The 25371-nt window shown below is 38.0% G+C and overlaps 1 protein-coding gene and 1 pseudogene across 9 annotated transcripts in view; one reads left to right on the forward strand and one right to left on the reverse strand.

Annotated features, from left to right (window-relative positions):
* LOC105475142 (calcium dependent secretion activator 2) overlaps positions 1–25371 on the forward strand; it is a 564483-nt gene that overhangs the window by 31535 nt on the left and 507577 nt on the right. The gene's annotated exons all lie outside the window — the stretch shown is intronic.
* LOC139362487 (transcription factor p65-like) lies at positions 2829–5952 on the reverse strand (annotated as a pseudogene).

A 25371-nucleotide genomic window follows, 5' to 3' on the forward strand; every position in this document is an offset into this window, starting at 1 on the left:
CCCAAGTAGCTGGGAAGCTGGCACTACAGGCACGAGTCACCCACCACTCTTGGCTAATTTTTGTATTTTTTGTGGAGACCAGATTTTGCCGTGTTACCTAGGCTGGTCTCAAACTCCTGGCCTCAGGCGATCCATCTGCCTCAGCCTCCCAAAATATTGGGAATGTAGGCATGAGCCACCATGCCTGGCTAAAACCTTCATTTCTGGCAGCTCCGAGGACATTGCTCCAGCAGATACTATGGCCTGGAGTCTGTTGGTGTTAACGGATGGCTGTAGGCTCTTTGAAGGAAGGACAGGGCTGGCATTTTCTACCAGTGACTCCCCACAGTAAAAGAAGCTTCTGGGACTTTGCCTTGGGCGCCAAGTAAGAGCATGCTTGCAAAGCACTGAAGCTTTGGCATGTACTACATGCCCCTCTACCTTTTCTCCTGCTCCCTTCCCCACATCCTCTTTTCACTCCTTCCCCTCTCTTCTTCCATCTCTCCCACCACTCTGCCAGCCTAATTCCCATGGGAAGAATTTGATGTGAGTATTGTGGATCATACAGAACAATATATGCATATGTTCAAGATTTCAACAGTTATATACATGTACATTCATTTGTGATTCTTGATATAAGGGTATATTCGTCAAGATCTAGTCAGAAAAACAAAACATCAAGTGGTTCAATAGGGGGATTTGGTATAGGGAGCTAATTACAAAGGTATTGAAAAAGCTAAAAGAGCAAACAGGGATCTGTTATGTAATTCAGAGGTTACCAACTGCAGGTAGCCATTACCACCCTTTGGGCTAAAGGAACAAAGGGAGAAGTTGTTATCAGAGCCAACAAGGGAGTTGACTGGCGGGAACTCAGCTATAGCACAGGAGCTGCTTGGTGAGAGCAGAACCCAGGATCTGGGCCACCCAGGAGTAATTGGAACCATGGAGGGTGTACCCCACAGGGGGCTGGAATAATGAAGAATGTGGCCACTCTGCAAATGCCACATGGAGTAGAGGAGGTAGGGAGAGAAATACTCTGACCTTTCTCTTCCTTGTTTATCTGATCTCCTGCTAGTCTCTCATTAATCTATTGACATCAGAAGCCAGCTGTCTAGGACTGTAGTTTGTAGGGTTCAGTCATATGAAGTGGAAGGCAGGAGAATAGATGGGAGACAAAACAGACAGAGGACTGGCACCCAGGACAAGGCCTTTTCCTTAACTATGGTTCCTATGATTATAATAATGCATTATTGTCCCAATGCAAGTCACTTCCCTAATGCGCTTTCTATCATTAACATTTTAGATTTTTTTTATAGTGGATTTTTGGAGTGGAGATTGCAAAGAAATCTGCATGTAGGATTCTGCAGTAGCCTCCTAAATTTGTTTTCCTGCTTCCATCCTTACCACCCCCAACCTTATCTGTTCTCTATATGTAGTCAGAGGGATTCCGTTATAACAGAAGTCAGATTGCTTCTTTGTTCAGGACCTCCAGTAGGTTCCATCTCACTCCCAGTAAAAGTGTAAGTGTTTATGGTAACCCACCAGACCATACATGATCTGTCTTCCCACCTCTCCCCCTTGCTCTCTCTGCTCCAGCTAAACTTGCCTCTTTGCTGTTCATGGAACTGCCAGGCATGTTCCGACCTCTGCCTTCGTTCTTACTGTTCTCTGTGCCTGAATGCTCCTTCCCCAGGCATCTCTCCTTCACCTCCATTGCCTTTGCTCAACCATTAGCTCAATGAGACTTTCCCTGGCCTCCCTATTTAAAGTTGCTACCCCCGTCCAACCACACACACACTTCTAACCATCTGTAAGCTTTCTACTTTCCTTCCCTGTTTTGCACTAATTACCTCTTAATATACTATACAACACATTCACTATCCTCCCCCTCCACACACATAAATGTAAGCTGCATGAGGGCAGGGATTTTTAAAAATTCTCCTGTCAGTTTTGTACATAGAACAATGTCTAGCACATGTTGTAGTTGAATGAATGGTTGAATCCAGGCAACACTGAATGACTTCCTAGATCTCCTAGGTAGAGTCCTTCCTAGATTTTTAAGATCTCCTTCCCCTAGTCTTTTTCAGTTGTGTTAATTATATTTAATGTGACAGAAGAAATTTATCAACTTGCTTTTAGTGAGTCTTTCCAAAATGTTTAACTTAATTTTTAATAGAAAAAAAAACTTTTTCACTGAAAGTTTTGAATCAGTAAAGACTTCTGGATTCAAATTATAGTTCTACCACTTGCTAGCTGTTTGACCATGGCGTATGACTCAGTTTCCTGGTTTGTATATAGGGGTGATAATAGTACCCATGTCTGTGTGGCTATGAGTATTACACTGATGCATGAAAGATACTTTAAGTAGTCTATACAGTAAGTGCTCTGATATGGTTTGACTGTGTTCCCAACCAAATCTCATCTTGAGTTGTAGCTCCCATAATTCCCATGTGTCGTGGGAGGGATCTGGTGGGAGGTAATTGAATCACGGGGTTGGGTCTTTCCCATGCTGTTCTCATGATAGTGAATAAGTCTCACGAGATCTGATGGTTTTATAAAGAGGAGTTTCCCTGCACACGCTCTCTTGCCTGTTGCCATATAAGTTGTCCCTTTGCTCTTTCTTCATCTTCTGCCATGATTATGTGGCTTCCCCAGCCACATGGAACTGTGAGTTCATTAAACCTCTTCTTATTGATAAATTACCCAGTCTTGGGTATGTCTTCATTAGCAGCATGAGAACAGACTAATACAGGTTCATTAAGTCTTAGCTATTATTTTAATACTGGTTTACATGCTGCAACAAGAAAGAACGCACCCCTCAGGCTCCTGCTGTGGGAAGCATAATAGATAGCTGAACTGCTGCTCTTCTGAGTCCACCTTCGCTCTGAGGCCATGTTTTCTGTGGACTTCTCTGAGCCAGTGATTGGGCACAGAAGGGAGAGCTCGACTCATTCCCGTCCTCTATTGGGTTACTTTAAGCTCAAGGACTCCTCAGTGGTCCAGTTGAACATCCCTGGGGACTGCACTGTAGTCCAGTCCTCATATCTTCTCTCTTTCCTTCTGTAGGCATCACACCTTCACCTTGTTCTGAGAGTGCTCCTTGCCTTCTCCTGTTCCCTACTGCAAGATGTCTTTTGCATGTTTAATTTTGTGTTGGTGTCTGCTTCTTGGCAACCCAAATGAATGCACATGATATTGAAATATTAGTAATTATAACTCATTACAGTGATAAGTAACTGACATATGTGAGTTGGGAGACACAACTTTCTCATTATAGGCATACAACTTAGCTGGTCTTAGTGGGAGCAGAGATATTTGGCCAGTGCTCACCAGCTGTCATATGCTGGGCAGGGTAAGAATATTGCTAGGGTGAACAGAGAACATCTACCAAACTGGGTTGCAAGACAAGAAGGCCAGCCCCTTAAATGCTGGTGTTAGCCACAGGGACAATGCCAATGCCATAGAGGAGCTGGTAACTGGGGCATTATTTTGATCAAGGTGTAATGAATCCATGATGGAAGACACTTGATAATAAGGCTTTGTGGGCCCAAAGGCCTTAGCTCCAGCCTACTCTTCTCTCTAGGAGAGTACTAGAAGCTAGAGGATGGGGATGGGGGACCCCAGAGTTCCCTACAGAGAAGGGAGCTGACCATCAGGATAGGGGAAGAAAGAGTTTGAGTTTCCCTAGCTCCCTCCTTTCCAGAGAAGTTAATACTTCTACTTAAGCACGTCCAAAAAGAGGGAGAGATACAGATATTGCTAATAAAAGAATAAAATGTGTCCCCCCAACCTGCCCCAAGGAAGACTTCACCAATTCTGGGGGCAGTTGGAGCACACCTCAGAAGAATCCATAAGTGCTTTGGGAGGAATTCAATCCACTGCAACCCAGTGCTCTGGGGAGGGAAGTTGTCACCCTCTTAGGAGGTGATCTGACAGCAGGGCTGAGAAGTCCATGTCTGCGTTGGAGGAGAAGTCTTCATCCCCTGAAAGGAGGCTGTTGGGGAGTCCTGGGGCCCCCAGTGGAGCAGGAGCTGGGTCAGGGGGCCTCTGGGCCCCTGTTAATAGGCGAGTTATAGTCTCAGGATACTGTATCAGCATGGGCTCAGTTGTGTGGGAAGCCACAGATACACCATGGTTCAGCAGCTGCTGAAACTTGGAGTTGTTGATGGATGCCAAGTCTGTGAACACAGCTGGATCTGTGCTGTTGCCAAGCAAGGCCCCCAGGTCTTCATTATCAAACTGCAGATGCAGTAGGGCCTTCTGTTCCTTCCCCAGCCTAGGCAGGCTTGGGGGCAGGTGGGCCCATAGCCTGAGGAGAGCCTGGGGCTAGTACTGGGCCAGGAGCTGGGGCCTGGGCCAGAGTTGATGCCATGGCTGGGACAGAGGCTGGGGCCAAAGCTGAGGCCTGGCTTGAGATCTGCCCAGAAGGAAACACCATGGTGGGAAACTCATCATAGTTGATGGTGCTGAGGGATGATGTAAAGGGAGAGGGTTGGGGGCTGGCTTGGGAACACGGTTTTTACTGGCCATTGTTGGAGCTTTTACTGAGAAATAGTATTGGCTTTTTAAATTGAAAGCTCCTTGAACGCAAAGACCCAATCAAATGCCTCTTTTATAGCAGCCATAGCAGCTGGCTACAGTAGTAAACATATAAATGCTTAATAACAATTTGTTAAATCAACATTCCTTAATGCACTGACTTTATTTTCACTTTGCTTGGAAAATGAAAGAGTAGGTGATAAAGATGTTGCCGACAGCTGGGGACTGCAGAGACTAAGAAGCTCCAGAGTTTATGAACTTTGTGACTTTACCAAGGAAACGTCCTTGGAAGTCTATGGCAGCGGCATTTCTGATGTCCTGAGTACAAATAACCAAACTTTCAAAATTCTTCTGCGTTCTAAGTATATTTTAAAAGAGGCTTGGTAAAATGCAAATTAAATTTTTTTTTGGTGATTTTTGACTAAGCAAATTAAATATAAGTGAAAAAATATTTTCCTCCAGATATTTTACAGATCGAGGAGAACTTCAGAATGTTCCAACGTTCTTTGTAAACAAAGCTTAAAATTGTTTGATAAACATCAATCAGGTTTGTGTTTATGAAAAATAGTGGGCAACCAACATGCTTAAGCTAATATTTGACATAAATACAAATTTCTGAGTTGTCCATATATAGTTTAGTAAGGAGACTGAGTTTAGATTGAATTTTGCCCTTAGTCTAATGGAAACTTTAGATTCAGAAGATTGAAAGGTTTAGTAATTGTTCGTTAACCTGCCTGGGACTTTGGAAAGCAGGTTTCATGCCTTTGCGTGAAAACTCTTATTAGAATATGAAAAGCTGTTCCAAAATACTTCAGGAGCATTTTTTTTTTCTTAGTAAAGTCTTCAGAAAGATAGCTTTTCTGTGTAAATCCCCAGGTTCCTAGATGTAGTTCCTCTCCCTTTCCCATCTTCCTTATTTCATGTGAGTTGTTTGAAGCTGCCAGTTACTTAGGTGTCTGAAACTCTTGGGGAAAAAGTCAGATACGTCATGGCATTTTACACACAGATGCAAGATATTAATACAGTCCATTAACGTGGAAATACTTATTTTAACCTGAAGTAACCTCTGAATGAGGGAATGAAACAAAATATAATGGAGAAAAAACACAGGCATTTGAGGCTGTGGCATATGTTTTAATCTCAGTTTTGCCTTTTTCTAGCATCTGATCTCTTTTAGCTTTATAAAAGTTCTTTATTTTTCGCCAACCAGAGACAGATACTGGTAGCATCTGATCTTGAATATGTTAGAGCCTTTGGGGGTCCTGGCTCCTCCACTGTGAGAACACTCAGACTAGACCTGGCCATGGTGGCCCGTAGATAAATGGGCTCTTCCCTAGGAGGCTGTGCAAGTGTTTGCCAATTTAAGGAGGGCCCTTTATCCTCTTGAATCTTTCCTTTGCAATTGAGGAAAGATTCAGTTTCTCCTTTCCCCATTGTTCCAGCAGTGACCTCTGTGGGCTCTGTCGCAGAGGAAGGGTTTGTCTTCCTGCAACACTGCCTTACTGGATACTTCTCTTAGTTATGCTGATTGCTGGGCTTGAGATAAAGAGCATTGCTTTTATCAGAGACATTCCTAAAACTACAAGACCTTAGCTAAAGGCAAAACATTGAGTATTCTAGTAAGATTAAGACCTTAACTATAGGCAAAATATTGAGTATGGTGATGAAACTTAGCCATAGGCAAAGAGTTCAGTGTTCTAATGAGATTGGGTTCAAACCTTCTGTCCTGGCACAGCACCATGCAGTTGCTCTAGAAGAGTAGTTTTCTTTTGTTCCCACCTAATATTGCTGTTTTCATATAGGCATGATGTTTTATTGACTTTGCTACATTGCTTTCAACCACGTTCCTTTAACAAGTACTTTAATACATACTATCACAGTTCTAACCACTACTACTCCTATTGTATATTTTGTTCCTTTCCAAATGTGAAAGAATTTGCATTAAGGAGATTAAAATCTAAGTAAGTATGAGTTCAGAGCAGTAACCAATAAGACTATGTGAGTTTGCATTGAAACTTCACAATTTTCTAGAAATGTGAGCTGAAGCAAATTTGCTTTGGAAAATCTGTTTTCCCATGGCCATAAGCTTGTTGTCTTTCCCATAGAACTGTTGTTAATGATTACAAGAAAAAAAAATCTAAGTAGATACAGCAAAAGCTCTGTATGTTTTGGTCATTTTTATGTAACAAACGAATGCTATGAGAATAATACAATAAAATGGCCAAAGATAGAGATGAACACATAATTACTGAAGAAAGTAAAAGACTCATCAGAATTGAAAGGAGTTTATCGCAGAAGATTTCTAACAGGAGATGACTGTTGAGCTAGATTAGAAGAGGTGAATACAGGCTGGGCACGGTGGCTCACGCCTGCAATCCTAGCACTCTGGGAGGCCGAGAAGGGAGGATCACTTGAGCTCAGAAGTTCTAGACCAGTGTAGCCAACATGGCAAAACCCTGTCTGTACTAAAAATACAAAAATTAGCTGGGTATGGTGGCGTGAGCCTGTAGTCCCAGCTACTTGGGAGGCTGAGAAGGAGAATTGCTTGAACCCAGGAGGCGGAGGTTGCAGTGAGCTGAGATTGTGTCACTGCACTCCAGCCTGGACAACAGAGCAAGACTCCATCTCAAAAAAGAAAAAAAAAGAAGGGATGAATATGAAAAATAATGCAGAAGGGAGACAATTCAGGCAATTAGAGCAGTGGCTTTCAAACTCTAATGTGTGTAAAGACGCCAGTGGAGTCCTTTAAAATGCATGTTCTTGGACCTGCTGCCAGGCACACTGGGTCAGTAGGTTTGGTATGAGGCATAGGAATCTGCATTTTAATAAGCACTCCAGCTTTGGCTACTGGCCACACTAAGAAACTTTTGGTAGAGATTTGCTGCAGGATCATGCACAGCGTGGCATACTTCTTTAAGGGAGTGGTGCCAGGTTGAAGATCATCTCAGGAAGCAAAAGAGAGCTGTTATTGTCCTTACCACTTGATCAGCTTTAGTACTTTTGTGTTTTGTTTCCTGGGACCTCATTTTTGCATGCTCAGCCTATTCACTCTTCCTTGCTCCTTATCAAGATGGAAATAACTGGGCAGCCTCTTCCTTAAAATTATTGGCTCCTATATTTAAAGAGTTGCCACAACATAGTCTTCTGCTTTATAACTAATATTGCAATTCCTTTATCTGTATATTAATTTTCGTGCTGAATCTCAATATGTATATAGTTCATTTAAATAACCTGAGGTTGCATTTCAAACATCTCATTCTTGGCTATAGTTTGCCTGTGTAACACCACTTTTGTAGCTAACCAAACTCAACCTAAAGTTTACTTTTGAAATGTACGAGGCACACTCATAAAAACTTGCAAAATTTGTAAAGTATTTACAATGATTTTCTTGTTATAGCAGAGATTTATACCTTTTGCTTTAGTTTGCAATTTAGTGTACAATCTTTCTAGGTATTTTTCTTGCACTGGGTTTTTAAATCAGTTTTATATCTTTTTATTCCTTGGAGTAGAGATGAATAAACCTTGCTTACTAGATTTTATAATACCTTTATCACTTAATATTTGAACATCCTTAGCACTTTAATTTTAATATGGCTAAATGGAATATGTAAGATGCAATGTTTGCCATTTAGTACCCTGCATTACAATAAATGTTTTAGAATTTTAACTGTGGAATCTTACAGATAAACAGCCAGAACTCATCCTATTTTCTTACTCCTGAATTTTTAGAATACATAGATACTTCAATTTTCCTCTTTGATGTGATTTTAACCATTGTGTTGAATGAGGGACCACAGTGTTGATGTGCAATCATAACTTTATTTTGTGTTTCTCTCTCTATCCCTTTTAGTACTTTTTGATCAACCTTTCCCTTTGGATGGAATCTCAGATTGGTGCCGTAACTTTGCTTGGGTAAATAACATGGACAATTTATCAAGTTCTCCTGTTGCTTGTAGCCCCCAAAAGACTCATTTCAATAATTCATGTCCTGTACTATGTTACAGTTAAAAGCCCAAACTCCATTTAAAGTTGAAGACTCTCCCCTTTGCATGTGAGCCTGCTCTAGGCTGGAAGCCTGCAGTGGGATAGGTCATGTGGAGGGCTTTTCAACCCAAGCTTGCTGGCCTGGTGTCTGACTCCTGAGGGGATGTGGTGAGGAGATTGGAGAAAGGGCAGTGACACTCAAGAAAGACTGATGCCATGTGACATCGGCATACTCTGGGGTTGGCAAGAGTTTAAAGTTAACTCTGTTGTGTGGATGTTTCCCAGTTTTCATTGCCATTGTTTTTGGAAGATTTCTTCATGGGAGCATCCAACTCTGGTTCTGTGTTGCTGGCAGTGCCACACTTGTGGTTGGTTTCTATCTGACATCAAACCTTTACCCATTTTCTTTTGAGACCATCTCATGCTAGGCAAGAAGCTGCTTTGTGTGAGGTTGCTCTTAGAATGAGTCCTGGGTCCCTTCTTCAGGGGTCACATCCTAGCGCACACACACCTGGGCCCGATGATGGATGGGGTCAGTGTGCAGAGCCACCACTCCATGGACATCAGAGAAAAGTATTTATCACCTCAGATCTTTTATGTTCATTATCCTGCTTTTGATTGATGGCAATACCCCCTCTTCTCCCTCATTTCTGGGATTTGTGATAGAGAATGTGGGTTATTTATTTGGCTTATCAGCAGGGGATAGTGACTAGGAAGCCTTATTTGAAGTTTTAAGTCTCTCAAAAGCATCTTTATCTTGCATGTACTGCAAGCTTATAGGATGATAAAAACTAGGGGGAAAAATGCAAAACAGGAGCCTTAGAATATAATGATTTTTTTTTTTTTTACCTTTTTTCATTTTGATGTTGTTTTAGGCCACATGTCTATCTTTACATCCGAGCTTTGCTCAATCTCTTGAGCCTTATGAGAATCCTCCCCACTCACTTTGTCTCTGAAACTTAAATATTTGCCTGACCTTTTTAATCACATCAGACTTCCTGGATTTCCTGTCCTTTATCTGATGTGACTTTGGATAAACTCTTGATTGTATACATTATACCTGAGCCCCTGAGCATAAACTGTGTAACTTAGGATACATTACTATAGATGTATTTTTAAAAAGACTTTTCTATTTAGTTAAGCAATATTGTTTTCTGTGTTAATATTTGAGTGCCAGTCTTCTAAAATGTTTCCTGTGCATTAATGTGATAAAACAGGATATCCCATGATATTTTTAATTCCTCTCACAATTTGAATATTATAGATGTTCTTTGAGAAGGAAAGTCTTAGAAATAAAAAAGTGATTGAAAAGATATGTCCTTTAGGTGATTTGTCTCCTGGAAATGAGAGTTTTATTAGTGAACAAAGAATCCTGATTTTTAACATATCATTGAGTATCTCATTTGGAGTCAAGAGCAAGCAGGGTGTTTAACTTTAAAACTATGAAAAGGTGTGTTTACCATTAATTTTAAAGGATAAATTTTCATATAAATGTGAGATCCAATTTAGTTACATCTGGATTGTGCTCCTGTTCCCCTAGTTCTTTGCCTCTTGACTTGTAACAGCTAACCCCAACCTGTTACTTCAGTCTCACCTCCAGGCGAGGCTTGTCCTGTCCCTAGTGGGGCCATATGAGGTGCTTCTGGAAACAGAAGGCTATGAACTCACTGTGGCTGGGGCTTGTGTTTGGTCCTTTGCTCACCTTGGTGCCCAGTTGCCTGGAAACCGAATTCCTGCCTTACTCATCTATGATCACGTCTCTGCTGGTTATCCCAGTTTTCTTTCAGACTCAATGGGTACTCATCTTGAATTCTTTGCTTCCCTTTTTGTTGGGCCTCTCTGCTCATAATGCCTTCTAAGCATGCTGGTCCTCACCTGGATCCTGTCTCCACTTTGAACTTTTGCCTCCTCTTGACCCCTGCCTGCCTTTTCATCATGTAGACTTATCTGCCCATTTCAGATCTGCTGCTAGACCCATGGCCCTCTTTACCACCTCTTCATTAGTCAACTCTCCTTTTTTCTGGCTCTTGTGCTCTCATCAGTGTGCAATTTCAAGTCAAGCATTCCCCAATCTCTCTTGTCAGACTGCTCAGATTTATGGTGAAATTACCTTTCTTTTGTCAAATCATAATCTGGCACGATAATGTCATAGCTTCCTAAGGAACTGGACTCATTGTTTGAGAACTCACACATGCATTGTTCACTGTGCTGGGGTTACTGTCCATTGTAATTAAGTTCTAGTACATCTCAAGTTGTGATCTCACTATTTGTTTCAAATATCCCCTCATGCGAAAAGCTGGTTATAGCTTTTTGACAGGAGACAGTGACACCACATAGGTCAAAGTAGTTGGTCAGTCAGTTGTCCTAAACTTACCATTTTGATGCTGTTTCGATAGCTTTTTTTCCATGGTGGCAGATATATGTGTAATTAAGTCCTGTAGCTTTCTATCTCCATCCTTATATATTGTTGAGGAGAAATTTCATCTACTATGTGATTATATTAGAAAAGCCAAAAACCAAAGCTGATGCTCCACATGAAGCAACCACATGTGTGATTATTCCTGGGGTTTCAGTAACTGCTCCTCATCTCTTCTTTTCCAACCTAGAGTGGAAACAGCTCCGCTGCTGCTAACCCAGGCCTAATGGTTTCTCTTCACCCACACCTTGTAAATCATCCTTCCTTAAAGAAACCCTCCACGTTATCCCATTTTGAGTGTCCCATCTCTTTCCTATCGGGACCTTGAGTGGTCATGCTGGAACTTTTCTTAGAGTGGAAAATTCTGGATACTACCTCTAGTAGGAATTAGAATTAAAAAAAATACAGTACTAAACTTTGATTGTATTGGCTCAGGCTGATGGTCTTCAGTTCTTCCTTCTTAGAATGGTTTTATAAAGAACAGCTGAAAATTTAAGGTACCTCTTCCTTTTCTTTGGTTATTTAATGGTGTGTGGAGAGTTTCTACATTTTTTGCATAATCAGATCTTTGGATCTTCTCTTTTTCAGCTTTGTGTTTTCTCCTACTCTTGCAGCACAGCTTGAGGGAAATTAATATCTTTACAGAAACCTAATGCATGCTCAGTTTTCATTTCTGTCTCTACTTTGATAAGTTGGTTTTAAAATTTATCGCTACTAATAGCATATTTTATACAATAAGGTGTAGGTTTAAGTTGAAAGTATCCTATGGTGATCCCTAATTATTTTTCAAGTAATTCTTCCCAATCCTTTGTCTTGGTGATATCTAATTTAGCATACATTAAACTACATATAATTAGATTTTTTTTTCTGGGTCTCCTACTTTTTACATCAATCTCCTTTTCTAAATTCATGATAGTACACTAGGGCTTTAATGATTGGTACTTTGTAATAAATATGTCAAGAAAGGCGACAGTGTGCTGCCTCTTCCATGTTTCTTTTTTAGGGTATTTGACAACATACTCTTTCAGATTAAGTTTTGATTTATTTTGTCAACAAATTTGATAGTTTGACTAATATTCCAAGAAATATAGGTGTTAACTAAAAAGAAATTGACATTTTTGCCATATTTACCTATATCATAAGGAAACATGTTCTTCTTCCATTTATCTGAGTGATTTCTTATATTGATCAATTTGTTAAATTACAATATTGTAACATAATTTTGTTACATAAACTCTTGCTCAGTTTAAGCATTTTATAACTTTTGTTGTTTTTATGGGCTTTCTTCTTGTGTTATTTTTTACCTAGTTGTTAGTATAAGAGAATGCAATTTTTTATTATGTACATGGCTTCTTTACTAAACATCGTGAATAGATTTTCTGTAGGTACTTATTATTTCTGCAAAATATTTATAGTATTTATCACTCTGTTTCATATCACATTCAAAATTTTTAAAAGAATATTAATGGTGGTAGTGGGCTTCTTTTATGAGACAGCATCTCCTTGTGTTTCTCAGACTGGTCTCAAGTTCCTGTACTCAGGATATCCTCCTGCCTCAGTCTCTGGAGTACCTGGTACTGCAGGTGCACACCACCATGCCTGGCTCTCCTGACTACATTTTGTTAATTCAGCCTACCTTTTTTTTCTTGCTGATTTGATGGCTCTTCTCTTTTTTGTTTAGCATTTCAGATTTCTTCAACTCTATATTTAGGGTAACTTCCCAAAGGTTAGGCTTTGAATTTTAGTTATTTTCCATTGAAGTTTGCTATTTTCTTACCTTCTACTATATTACCTTCCACCATCATATTAGTTGTCATCTCCACTCTTCCAGGTCTACCTTGGTTGTTAACTTAAAGGGCACACCTTCCTGAACAGTTTGTAAGTTTACTTTAACCAAACCTCTTTGTTAAGTTGTTCTCTGGTTTCTGGATGTCTCTTTTTTTCCACCCTGGCTGCAGCCTTGCTTAAGAACCAGCTCAAATCTATTTCTCATCTAAAACCTTTCCATGGCCCTCCAATCTGATATATATTTTTTGAATTCTTAGAGCAGTTGTTATGTCATGTTCCAATTAATCAAGGACTTTTACTGTTAATTTAAACTATGCTTTAAAAAATTCTTTAATGCTATTGGGGTGAATTTTTTAAGGGTGCTGCCTTTGGGTACATGTCAAACATTGAGAAGTAGAAATATCCTCTTATCTTTTACCTTTTAAGAATATTTTGTTACTTAACCACTTCTCTTTCTTCAGCCTTAGTATTTAAACATAAAACCAGGTGTGGTGGCTCATGTCTGTAATCTCAGCACTTTGGGAGGCCGAGGCAGGCAGATCACTTGAGGTCAGGAGTTCGAGACCAGCCTGGGCAACATGGTGAAACCCCATCTGTACTAAAATTACAAATAAATAAATAAATAAATAAATAAAAGCTGGGCATGGTGGGGCCGGGGGGGCACTTGCAATCCAAGCTACTTGGGAAGCTGAGGCAAGAGAATCGCGCTTGAACCCGGGAGGCGGAGGTTGCAGTGAGCTGAGATTGTGCCACTGTACTCCAGCTTGGGCAACAGAGCGAGACTCCATCTCAAAAATAAAATAAATAAAGCATGATACATATCAATTTATTCTTTCTTGAATTGATTTACAATAACAATATGGTGGAAAATGGTCAATTTTAGTCGTACTTTAAACAGCGCAAACACCTAGATACCATTTGCATCTATTAGACAAAATTTTTAATTCTGTAATCATCTGTCATGTTGCCATGAAAATAGTGTCTCGTGATCAAAATTAGGTAAAACAAACATGTTACAGACAGAACAAAGGCTGGAAGGAAATAGGAAAATGTTAGTAGTAGTTGTGCGTGGATAGTGAAACTATCTTTTTTCCTCCCTAGATGATTGTTTCTCACAATTTTTCATAGGAAATAGACGTTAGAATACCATATTGCTGTTCTGCAGTTAAAGGCAAGAAATGTATTCACATAATCTGGGAAGGGAAACAAAAGTGAAGAGAAATCATTATTTCATTATAATTAAGCTGTCTTTTTTAAAAAAAGCCAACAGTCTCTCATTCTCAGTATAAAAATTGCTTCATTTCATGGAAAAAGGGGGCTTTGGGTGATACTTGCATTGATCTTACTATCTTATGGCAGTTGCCATATTTTACTGTGATTTCTCCACTGTTAGTTTTGCCAGACATGTTTTTGAATTACTTCCATTTATATTTGTAACCAGCATTTTAGCATATGCTCAGTTTATCATATGTGATGTTTAATTTTGTTACCTTTCAGTGGTAAAGCCAGACAACAATGCTGTCATCCACTCCCACAGATGTGCTGGTAGGTCTCTGGTAGCACAGGCAGAGGAGGTCTAGTTGTATTCTACCATTATTTAATGCAGATGGAAGATGAGACCCAGGGAAATATGCACGAATGTCTCCAAATGACTGCTGGACAGAGATGGCTGCATAAGATTAACTTAGGCATTTTGAATGCCACCACATTTTTCTTGCACAGTTGATACAAGAAAAGGGTCACTTACAAGACCAGGTCTCTAAGCTCACACGTTTTAAAAGTTTTATTTACTTTGGGCAGTATGGCCATTTTCATGATATTGATTATTCCTATCCATGAGCATGGAATGTTCTTTCATTTGTTTGTGTCCTCTTTGATTTCATTGAGCAGTGGTTTGTAGTTCTCCTTGAAGAGGTCCTACACATTCCTTGTAAGTTGGAGTCCTAGGTATTTTATTCTCTTTGAAACAATTGTGAATGGGCGTTCATTTATGATTTGGCTCTCTCTTTGTCTGTTATTGGTGTATAGGAATGCTTGTGATTTTTGCACATTGATTTTGTATCCTGAGACTTTGCCGAAGTTGCTTATCAGCTTGAGATTTTGGGTTGAGACGATGGGGTTTTCTAAATACATAATCATGTCATCTACAAACAGGGACAATTTGACTTCTTCTTTTCCTAATTGAATACCCTTTATTTCTTTCTCTTGCCTGATTGCCCTGGTCAGAACTGCCAACACTGTGTTGAATAGGAGTGGTAAGAGAGGGCATCCCTGTCTTGTACCAGTTTTTAAGGGGAATACTTCCAGTTTTTGCCCATTCAGTATGATGTTGGCTGTGGGTTTGTGATAAATAGCTCTTATTATTTTGAGATACATTCCATCAATACCGAGTTTATTGAGAGTTTTTGCATGAAGGGCTGTTGAATTTTGTCAAAAGCCTTTTCTGCATCTATTGAGATAATCATGTGGTTTTTGTCTTTGGTTCTGTTTATATGCTGGATTATGTTTATTGATTTGCATATGTTGAATCAGCCTTGCATCCCAGGGATGAAGCCCACTTGATCATGATGGATAAGCTTTTTGATGTTCTGCTGGACGGATTTGCCAGTATTTTACTGAGGATTTTTGCATCGATGTTCATCAGGGATATTGGTCTAAAATTCTCTTTTTTTTGTTGTGTCTCTGCCAGGCTTTGGCATCAGGATGATGTTGGCCTCATAAAATGAGTTAGGGAGGATTCCCTCTTTTTCTATTGATTGGAATAGTTTCAGAAGGAATGGTACCAGCTTCTCCTTGTACCTGTGGTAGAATTCGGCTGTGAATCCATCTGGTCTTGGACTTTTTTGTTCGGTAGGCTATTAATTATTGCCTCAATTTCAGAGCCTGCTATTGGTCTATTCAGGGAGAGTCAATATCCTGAAAATGGCCATACTGCCCAAGGTAATTTATAGATTCAATGCCATCCCCATTAAGCTACCAATGGCTTTCTTCACAGAATTGGAAAAAACTACTTTAAAGTTCATATGGAACCAAAAAAGAGCCCATATTGCCAAGACAATCCTAAGTAAAAAAAAAAAAGCTGGAGGCATCGTGCTACCTGACTTCAAACTATACTACAAGGCTACAGTACCCAAAACAGCATGGTACTGGTACCAAAACAGAGATATAGACCAATGGAATAGAACAGAAACCTCAGAAATAACACCACACATCTACAACCATCTGATCTTTGACAAACTTGACAAAAACAAGAAATGGAGAAAGGATTCCCTGTTTAATAAATGGTGCTGGGAAAACTGGCTAGCCATAAGTAGAAAGCTGAAAGTGGATCCCTTCCTTACTCCTTATACAAAAATTAATTCAAGATGAATTAAAGACTTAAATGTTAGACCTAAAACCATAAAAACCCTAGAAGAAAACCTAGGAAATACCATTCAGGACATAGGCATGGGCAAGGACTTCATGTCTAAAACACCAAAAGCAATGGCAACAAAGCCAAAATTGACAAATGGGATCTAATTAAACTAAGGAGCTTCTGCACAGCAAAAGAAACTACCATCAGAGTGAACAGGCAACCTACAGAATGGGAGAAAATTTTTGCAATCTACTCATCTGACAAAGGGCTAATAATCCAGAACCTACAAAGAACTCAATCAAATTTATAAGAAAAAAAAAAACCCATCCAAAAGTGGGCAAAGGATATGAACAGACACTTCTCCAAAGAAGACATGCAAACAGCCAACAGACACATGAAAAAATGCTCATCATCACTAGCCATCAGAGAAATGCGAATCAAAACGACAGTGAGATACCATCTCATACCAGTTAGAATGGCAATCATTAAAAAATCAGGAAACAACAGGTGCTGGAGAGGATGTGGAGAAATAGGAACACTTTTACACTGATGGTGGGACTATAAACTAGTTCAACCATTGTGGAAGACAGTGTGGCAATTCCTCAAGGATGTAGAACTAGAAATACCATTTGACCCAGCCATCCCATTACTGGGTATATACCCAAAGGAATATAAATCATGCTGTTATAAAGACACATGCACACGTATGTTTATTGCAGCCCTATTCACAATAGCAAAGACTTGGAACCAACCCAAATGTCCATCAGTGACAGACTGGATTAAGAAAATGTGGCACATATACATCATGGAATACTATGCAGCCATAAAGAAAGGATGAGTTCATGTCCTTTGTAGGGACATGGATGCAGCTGGAAACCATCATTCTCAGCAAACTATCTCAAGAACAGAAAACCAAACACCGCATGTTCTCACTCATAGGTAGGAACTGAACAAGGAGATCACTTGGACACAGGAAGGGGAACATCACACACCGGGGCTTGTTGTGGGGTAGGGGGAGCGGGGAAGGATAGCATTATGAGATCTACCTAATGTAAGTGATGAGTTAATGGGTGCAGCACACCAACATGGCACATGTATACATATGTAACAAACCTGCACATTGTGCACATGTACCCCAGAACATAAAGTATTAAAAAAAAACTTTTATTTACTATTGTGTGTGTGCACACATGGGTGGGTTTTTTTATACACTTTTTATATTTGTCTTGTCTCCAGTTTTTTTTTTTTTTCTGTTTTACCTAAGACCTTGGTCTTGAAAACTGATTGTGTCAAAATACTTTAAAGAAAGTAACCTGCTGATGGTTTTGAGGGGATTACAGTATTTATGTAAATGTTTGTTCACCATGGGACTAGAATTTCATTAAAGGCAGACCTGATTTTTCATCCATGTATCTTGACAATGCTTGGTACATAATTGGTCATCATTAGATATTTTTGAATGGTTTTAGAGTGAAATATGTATGTGTACATAAACGATAACTATACACCTAAAGTGAGAGTACGTTATAGCATAATTTATGTTGCATTCATATAACCAGGATGACAGCATTTACCTTTTCTCTTTGGAGTACTGAAACAAAGTTTTTTTCTCTCTAGATTGGTACTTCCCTTTTTAAAGACAGACTTTCATTAGTTTTCTAGTGAAGGAAGAATATTATAATTTATCACAAACCAGTTTCTCATTGTTATATTTGAGAGTGGAGTTGCAGTAGCCATCTTAGTGTATGCCTTTCTTCTGTATGGTCCCCTCTTATCAACTTCTTCCTCCAGCACTCAGAGTAAAAAGGGATCGACACTTTTTGGCAAAATAGCTTTATTGGGAGAGTGATGAGTTCTTCACAAGTATAGTCTTTGGCCTCTGCTGAGATGGAAAGCTAGAAGTGAGGTTCAGGTGGTGGAAATTCTATTGGCAGGAATTCCAAGGACTTAATGTAAAACAACAATTCTCTCCCTCTCTCCAGAAGGAATTGTTGAAGTACTTCCCCATTTGGGGATATAATTCAGATCCTTTTACTTTAAAAATGAGTTTTATTTACATGTCTCCAATTGAAATACAAATGTGATTATAAATTCTGATGGGAATTTCCATGATTGAAGATGCTGATGGTTTTTGAAGACTAGAATGTTTTTCTTTTTTATGGCACAAATGACAGAGGGTTACATTTCCATTTGAGCGAAAAAACCCAAATGACAGCACCAGTAATGAACAATCATTTTGTTGCTTGAGATAGTGGTGTAATATGGGACTAGTTGCTTAACCCTTTCTTGATGGTGTAATGTTGGACTTGGTTTCCCTTTTACAGTAAGGACAGGAGTTGAATAATAATAACCCCAGTTGATTATGTTCAAGAGAAAGAAGGAAAAGGAGGCTGACTTTCTTGTACGTCATTGAGTTTTGCGTGGTAGTCCTTCTAGCACAACTTCTAAACTTCTCTTTCTCTTTTAGTAGCCTAATAGTAGGGCCCATAAATTTTAATTTATCCATTACATTTAATAAAACAATATTCTGATGTTGGACTTTTTTTTCCTGTTTCCACTCAAATCCTCTAGTTTTTCTATTTGTTTTTAAGTTCTGAGTGGTGACAGTTCTGATTGCTTTTTTATAACGAAGGCATTTTATGAGTACCTTATTTGTAGTTTCATGGTTTTATACCAGAGATTTGCAGATGGAAAGCATCAAGTGATTCTTTTTATTAAATAGAATGAGATCATTTAATAGCTAAAAGGGATATTTTGTATTGGACTTGAAACTATCTTAAACCTTCTTTTAATTTTGCAGTCTACAGATTGTTTGCTTTATGATGAGACTTTTTGCTTTTCATGTTTGTTCTCAGAATAACCTATGAGATAGAAAATTGAAGACACCTCAGCATTGAAATCCAATATTTTTGCAGTTGTTACAAATTGAAATATGCAAATTGTTGAAAAATATTCATTATCCTTTGCTAATGCGTTATATATGGGAGCAATTAAATTTCCTTTTAGTTTATTTTGGTACCTACTATTTGCTTATTTTAAAATTGTTGCATGTTATTCAGGAGTATTTCACTTCTTTCCAGACCTTTTGAGATCAGTGAGATTTGCATCCTTTGATTTTTTTTTTTTTTTTTTTAGCAGTGTCAGAATAAGAATATTTAATTGATTTTATGCTGTATTTGTTGCAGTGTCAATGAATGGAATGCCATTTGTTTTGTACTTATTTCTTTTAAAATAGAATCCTTGTTTTAAAGATTTGACATTTATTTTGCCTTTTTATCTTGCAGCCAGACATGTACTCCTTTGGTAATTTCCTAGGGCTGAAGTCTCTCTGCAGTGCGGTGTTTGGTTAAGATCAGAGACCTTGGAGACAGACTGCCTGGGTTTGAATAGCGGTTCTGCCTGTTACTTGCCGTGTCACCTTGGGCAAGTCACTTAACCTTTCTGTGTCCAAAGTTTTCTCTCCTTGAAATAGTGATAATGGTCCCTACTTGTGCTGTTCATTTAAAATGTGATGTTGTGCTATAAAGCATAATGAATAGTTATGTAGTACACCTCATTTTATACATAAATAGGTATCTTGTTCTCTTGCTCTTCTTACTGGACATCACAATGTTTGGAAAAGTGGCTGCTCTTTTGCTATTTTGAATTAACTTGGCTTCCATAAATAATTTGATTGGTGACTTTTGAGATACAACACCATCTTTGAGGCACCATAGAAGGCTATTGTAATTAATGAAGACTTCTAAAATTGATTTTATAACATACAGGTGTTTTTTTTTTTTTTATTTCCGAATGTTTTCTTAAAAGACGCCTTTCAAGTTATATTTTTACAGTGGTTCTAAAACACATTTAATACATGAAATGATGGAACCTGATGGCTTAAAGTTAAAAGTGAAGTAGACTATGTAACTGTTGAACTATGTCACAGCTTTTTGTATGCATTTTTCACATATGATATTTTAAAAGATAGTTTAAATTTAGTTTAACATTTATCTTTTTTTCCCATAGGATAAATAATAAATAAAAGTTGATTCAAGTGTGGATTTTGCACACAAGGGTAGGAATCTGAGGAGCTGATCCTGTAATTACCTATGTATAAGACTGATTTCTCCTTGTAAAACACATTTGTGATCTAAATTGATCCAGTGACTTCTCCTTCAAAGTGTGAAGGGGAGAGCATTTCTAATCCTTTTGGATTCTCTGCTTCATCCTAGTGTTGAAGGAAAAATATGGCATGTTTGAATTTATTAGTGCCAGTAGTATAAATTTTACATATTACTTTAAAATGTGGTGAGTAGAAGGTTGGTGAGAGTGGTCGACAGTGCTTTTTGATGATGAAGATAATACGTAGGTTCTATTATTACTGACTTCAGGCTGAGCACATCCTGACAATAATGGACCTGTTCCTTCTTAAGGAAAAACAGAATAACATTATCATATTTTTTGTATCTGATTTTATATTTTAGGATATTCATTTAGAGATGAAATTTTTAAATATATAATGTTTTTAAAATGATTTAAGACATTTGCACACATTAGGTCCAGAAAAGATGGATTAGGAGATAACCAAAGAAGAAGTCTAAAATGTGGTAAGAAGATGAGGCAGCTTGGGACAGCACAGTTGTAGGATACATTCTGTTCCCCCACTCAACAGAAGTCCACCCTGACCTGGCATTTCTTGACCCATGGCTTAGAATGTTATCAAGTGCTAGAAGAACAGAGCTATCAGCTACAGGTGTTGGATCCAGTAAAACTATTATCCAGGAAAGTAAAAGGGGTAAAAACAGTCTCAGATGAAGGAAGACAAAGAACTTGTTGCTAACAGACTTTTGCTTAAAAGTTGGCTAAAGTTCTTCAAAAGAACTTCAAAAGAAAGGGAATCATAGAATAAATCTTAGGGAACCAGGAAGAAACTAGGAACCAATAACTTAAATGAGTACATACAATAGGCTAAACTAGTCTCCATGACTTTTATAAATTATATTTGATTTATTGAAACAAAAATTTTAGTGCCATATAATATTCAAGATAATGAAGGCAAAGAGAACTAAGTGAAAGTGACATTTCCAGAGGAAACCAGTAGAAAATACACATCACAGACTTAATACCAACATCTCAATAATTATCTTAAAAATGAAAGTTCTAAGCTTACAAAAGACAGAGATAGAGTGGATAAAAAAAAAAAGAACCAATTACATGTTGCTTACAGAAAACTCACTTCAAATTCAATGACAGGTAAGTTGAAAGTAGAAGAGAATAATTATACCATGTAAATGATAAAAAATAGTAGAAATGGCTATATCAACACCTGATAATTTAGGCTTCAGAGAAAATAAAATTATTAGAGATACTAGTTCTAGACAAGAAGTTATTAGAGGCAACATAAGATGACAGGGTAAACCTACCAGAGAGACATGATGATCTTAAATGGATATGTGTCAAACAACAGTGCCTCAAAATGAGGCAAACGTTAATAGAACTGAAAGGAAAATCAGACATCCACAATTATTGGCAGGGACTTAAGCATTCCCCTCTTAAGCCAGCATTGATAAAACTACTAGACAGAAATCAGCAAGGTCATAGAAAATGTAAACAAACCACCATTGAATATTGAACCAGCCTTGCTGAAATCCACTTGACTATAGTGTAGACTTCTTTTTATGTGTTGCTGAATTCTTTTTGTTGATGTCTTGTTAAGGAGTTTTGCAGTTACAGACATGAGTGATACCTGTCTGTATTTTTTTTTTTTTTGTACTGTTTTTGTCTGATGTTGATATCAGGATAATGCCACCTTCATAAAATGAGTTAGGAAGTATTCCTTCCTACTTTTTATCCTGGAGAAATTGTTTAGAATTGTAGCTAATTTTTTTTTCTTTTCTTTTTTCTTTTTCTTTTTATTTTCTTTCTTTCTTTCTTTCTTTTCTTTCTTTCTTTTTTTTTTTTTCTTCTTTGAGACAGAGTTTAGCTGTTGTTGCCCAGGCTGGAGTGCAATGGCGCGATCTCGGCTCACCACAACCTCTGCCTCCCGGGTTCAAGCAATTCTCCTGCCTCAGCCTCCTGAGTAGCTGGGATTATAGGCATGCACCACCAGGCCTGGTTAATTTTTTATTTTTAGTAGAGACAGGGTTTCTCCATGTTGGTCAGGCTGGTTGCAAACTCCCAACCTCAGTTGATCCACCTGCCTCAGCCTCCCAAAGTGCTGGGATTACATGCGTGAGCCACTGCGTCCAGCCAATTGTAGCTAATTCTTTAAATATTTACCGGGATTTCTCTTTGAAACCATCTAGGGCTGGATATTTCTTTTCTGGATATTTTCAAATCACAATTTTAAATTTCAATTTCTTTAGTAGTGAGAGGGCTATCGAAATTATCTTTTTTATATTGAGGGATCTGTAGAAGATTGTGTTTCTTCAGGACTTGGTGCATTTTTCTGTAAGCTGTCATATTTTTGAGCATCACGTTGTTCATATTAGTTTCTCATATTTTATTGGCTATAAGATTTATAGTGATAGCACCCATCTCATTCTTGACATTGGTGGTTTGTGTCTTCTTATTGTCTCTTTTTTTGTTACTGTTGCTGGAGGTTTACCAATTGTTTTTCTCCCCCAAGATCCAACTTTTGTTTGATTGATTTTCCTTTGTTGTTTTCCTATTTTAAATTTCATTGATTTCTGTTCTCATGTTTATTATTTCCTTCCGTTTGCTTGCTTTGAATTTATTCTTTTTCTAGGTTCTTAAGGTGAGAGATTAGGTTATTGTAGACATTTTTTTTCTAATCTATGCATTTAATGCTACAAATTTTCCTTTCAGTGATGTTTTAAACTTGTGTGTTCCACAAGTTTTAGTGTGCTGGGATTTTCTCCTGTCCTATTTTCCATTTCAGTGATCTTTTCAACCCTGTCCCATCTATTCTGCCACTGAGTCCAATCAATGCATTTTTATTTTGGTTATTGTATACTGCATTTCTATAATTTCTAATTTATTGTTTTCTTTATAAATTCTGTGTCCTTGCTGAGACTTTCTGTTCCTTTGCTGAGACTTTTTAGTTTAGTCATTTATTTTAAGCGTATTTATAATTGTTTATTTTTTATTATGGCCACCTTAAAATCTTTGTCAGATAAATCTAACATTTCTGTCATTTCTGTTGATTATCGCTTTTCATTTAGTTTGAGATCTTCTTGGTTTTGGTTATGATAAGTGATTTTCTGCTGAAACCTAGCTATTTTTGTATTATGTTATGAGACTTGGGATGTTGTTTAAACTTTGTGTTTTAACTGGTGGTTTTGGATACTGCTCCAGCAGCATTTTCCATGAGAAAGTCCAGGTTCCTCACTCAGCCTTAGTTGGCATGGGGGCTCTTTATTACTCCTGAGTTGGAGTGGGATTTCTGCCTGTTTCCTGTCTACAGATTCCATGGTATTCTCACTGGGTGATGATGAAAGTCCCTACTCTTCACTAGGCCTACTCTGTCACCACTTCAGTGGAAATGGGAGGGTGCTGCCTTGCTGTATGGGAGCTGAAGTTAAGTCCCCATGTTGTCTCCATGGACACAGGAGGTAGGATCTTGTTATCCAGTGTGCACCATAGTCGTAGCTTGCTACTTGGCGTTCTCTTACACCACCCTGGTGTTAATGTTAGGCACCTTTTAAAAATTCTCTCCAGAGCAGCATTGTAGGCTCCCACTTGACCTTGGCTGGCCTGGAAGGGACGTGGGCAAATTTGCATTAGTTAGATAGATTGTATCAAAGTCAATATACTGGTTGTAATATTATACTGTAGTATTGCAAAACGTTAACATTGGGGCATGCTGACATTGAATGTCTTTGTGTTATTGCTTACAACTGCATGTTATTCTGCAATTATCTCAGTAAAAATTTTAATTTAAAAGAAGTTAAAGAATTTAAAGATAAAACTTAAGGAAAAATGTTTGTTTTCAGAGTCAAAACTATACATTATAAGATATATTCACAAAAATCTTTCAGCCCTATTTCCTTTACCTTGCTCTTTCTCTGATTTTGTAAGTAATCATATTAACCATTTTTGGTCAATCTATTGTTTCTTTTGGCAATCTTTTTTTTTTCCCCATTTTAATTCTCTCTCTCCCTCCCATTCATAAGGAAGGTATTCTTTTGGAACAGTATTTGCACCATGCTTTTTCATTTAGTAGTTTTCCTTGAGATCACTCTGTATTAGAGATCATAGAGCTTTTCCTCATGGCCTTGAATGGATGAACCACAGTTTATTTGCTTTTACAATTGATGGCATGATATCCTCATGCTTGGATTATTTTCTGTTTTACAAAGTGTCTTTTGGGAAATACTACAGATGGGATTTCTGAATCAACAGTAAACATATTTGTAACTTTGCCACAATTTTTAATTGTAGAGACTTTATAACATTTAATGTCTGTTAAGGCTAGACAGCCTTCCTCCTCATCCAGTTACTTCACTTTTTCTAGCTATTTTCACTATTTATTTTTCAACCTTGAACTTTTTATTCAGCCTTTGAAGGACATCTGGATTGGTTTTCGTTTTTGGCTATTGGATAATGTCTCTGTTAATTTTTTTGTTTCCTTGACCAAAAATTTAATATATGAAAATGATAGCATCTCAGTCAGATCAGTGAGAAAAAGATGGACTTTTTAATAAATAGTGTTGGAACAACCAGATATCCATATGGAGAAAGATAAAACTAGATGTGTTCCTCACATGAAATATCAGAACAAATTCCAAACTCCGGGTAAATTCTAAATATGAAAAATAAAATCGTGCAAGCACTCAGGAGTGTGGAAACTCTCCTATATATGATTCAAAACTGAGAAACAATTAAAAAATCTTAATACACTGACATGGCAGAAAACCTCGTAAGCAAGGTTAAAATACTCTGACAATTTTTGGAAAAAAAATGCAGCCTATCATAGCTAGAGGACTAAAAGTATTTATTTGTAAAGAACTTCAAAAAATTGAAAAGAAAGATGTAATAACCAAATAAAGATCAAAAGATATGAACAGACAGTTCAAAGAAAACTAAATATGAATGCCCCTTAATCATATGAAAATATACTCAATCTTCAAAAGAATTAAACTGTAATGAGATATAAGATTGTCAAGAATCCAAAAGTTTAATAATATTTGTTGCTGGCAAAGCTTCAAGAAAACAAATACTTTCAGACAGTGCCTATGAGTTCAAATTCACCAGTGCCTATATAAGAGTTGTGTCAGGGTATAATGGTTAAAAGCATGGACCTTATATTGAGATGGACCTTAGCTTTTACTAGCCATGTGACCTTGCACAAGATCCTTATCCTTCA

The sequence above is a fragment of the Macaca nemestrina genome, chromosome 4 (assembly GCF_043159975.1).
Source record: "Macaca nemestrina isolate mMacNem1 chromosome 4, mMacNem.hap1, whole genome shotgun sequence".
Lineage (NCBI taxonomy): Eukaryota > Metazoa > Chordata > Mammalia > Primates > Cercopithecidae > Macaca > Macaca nemestrina.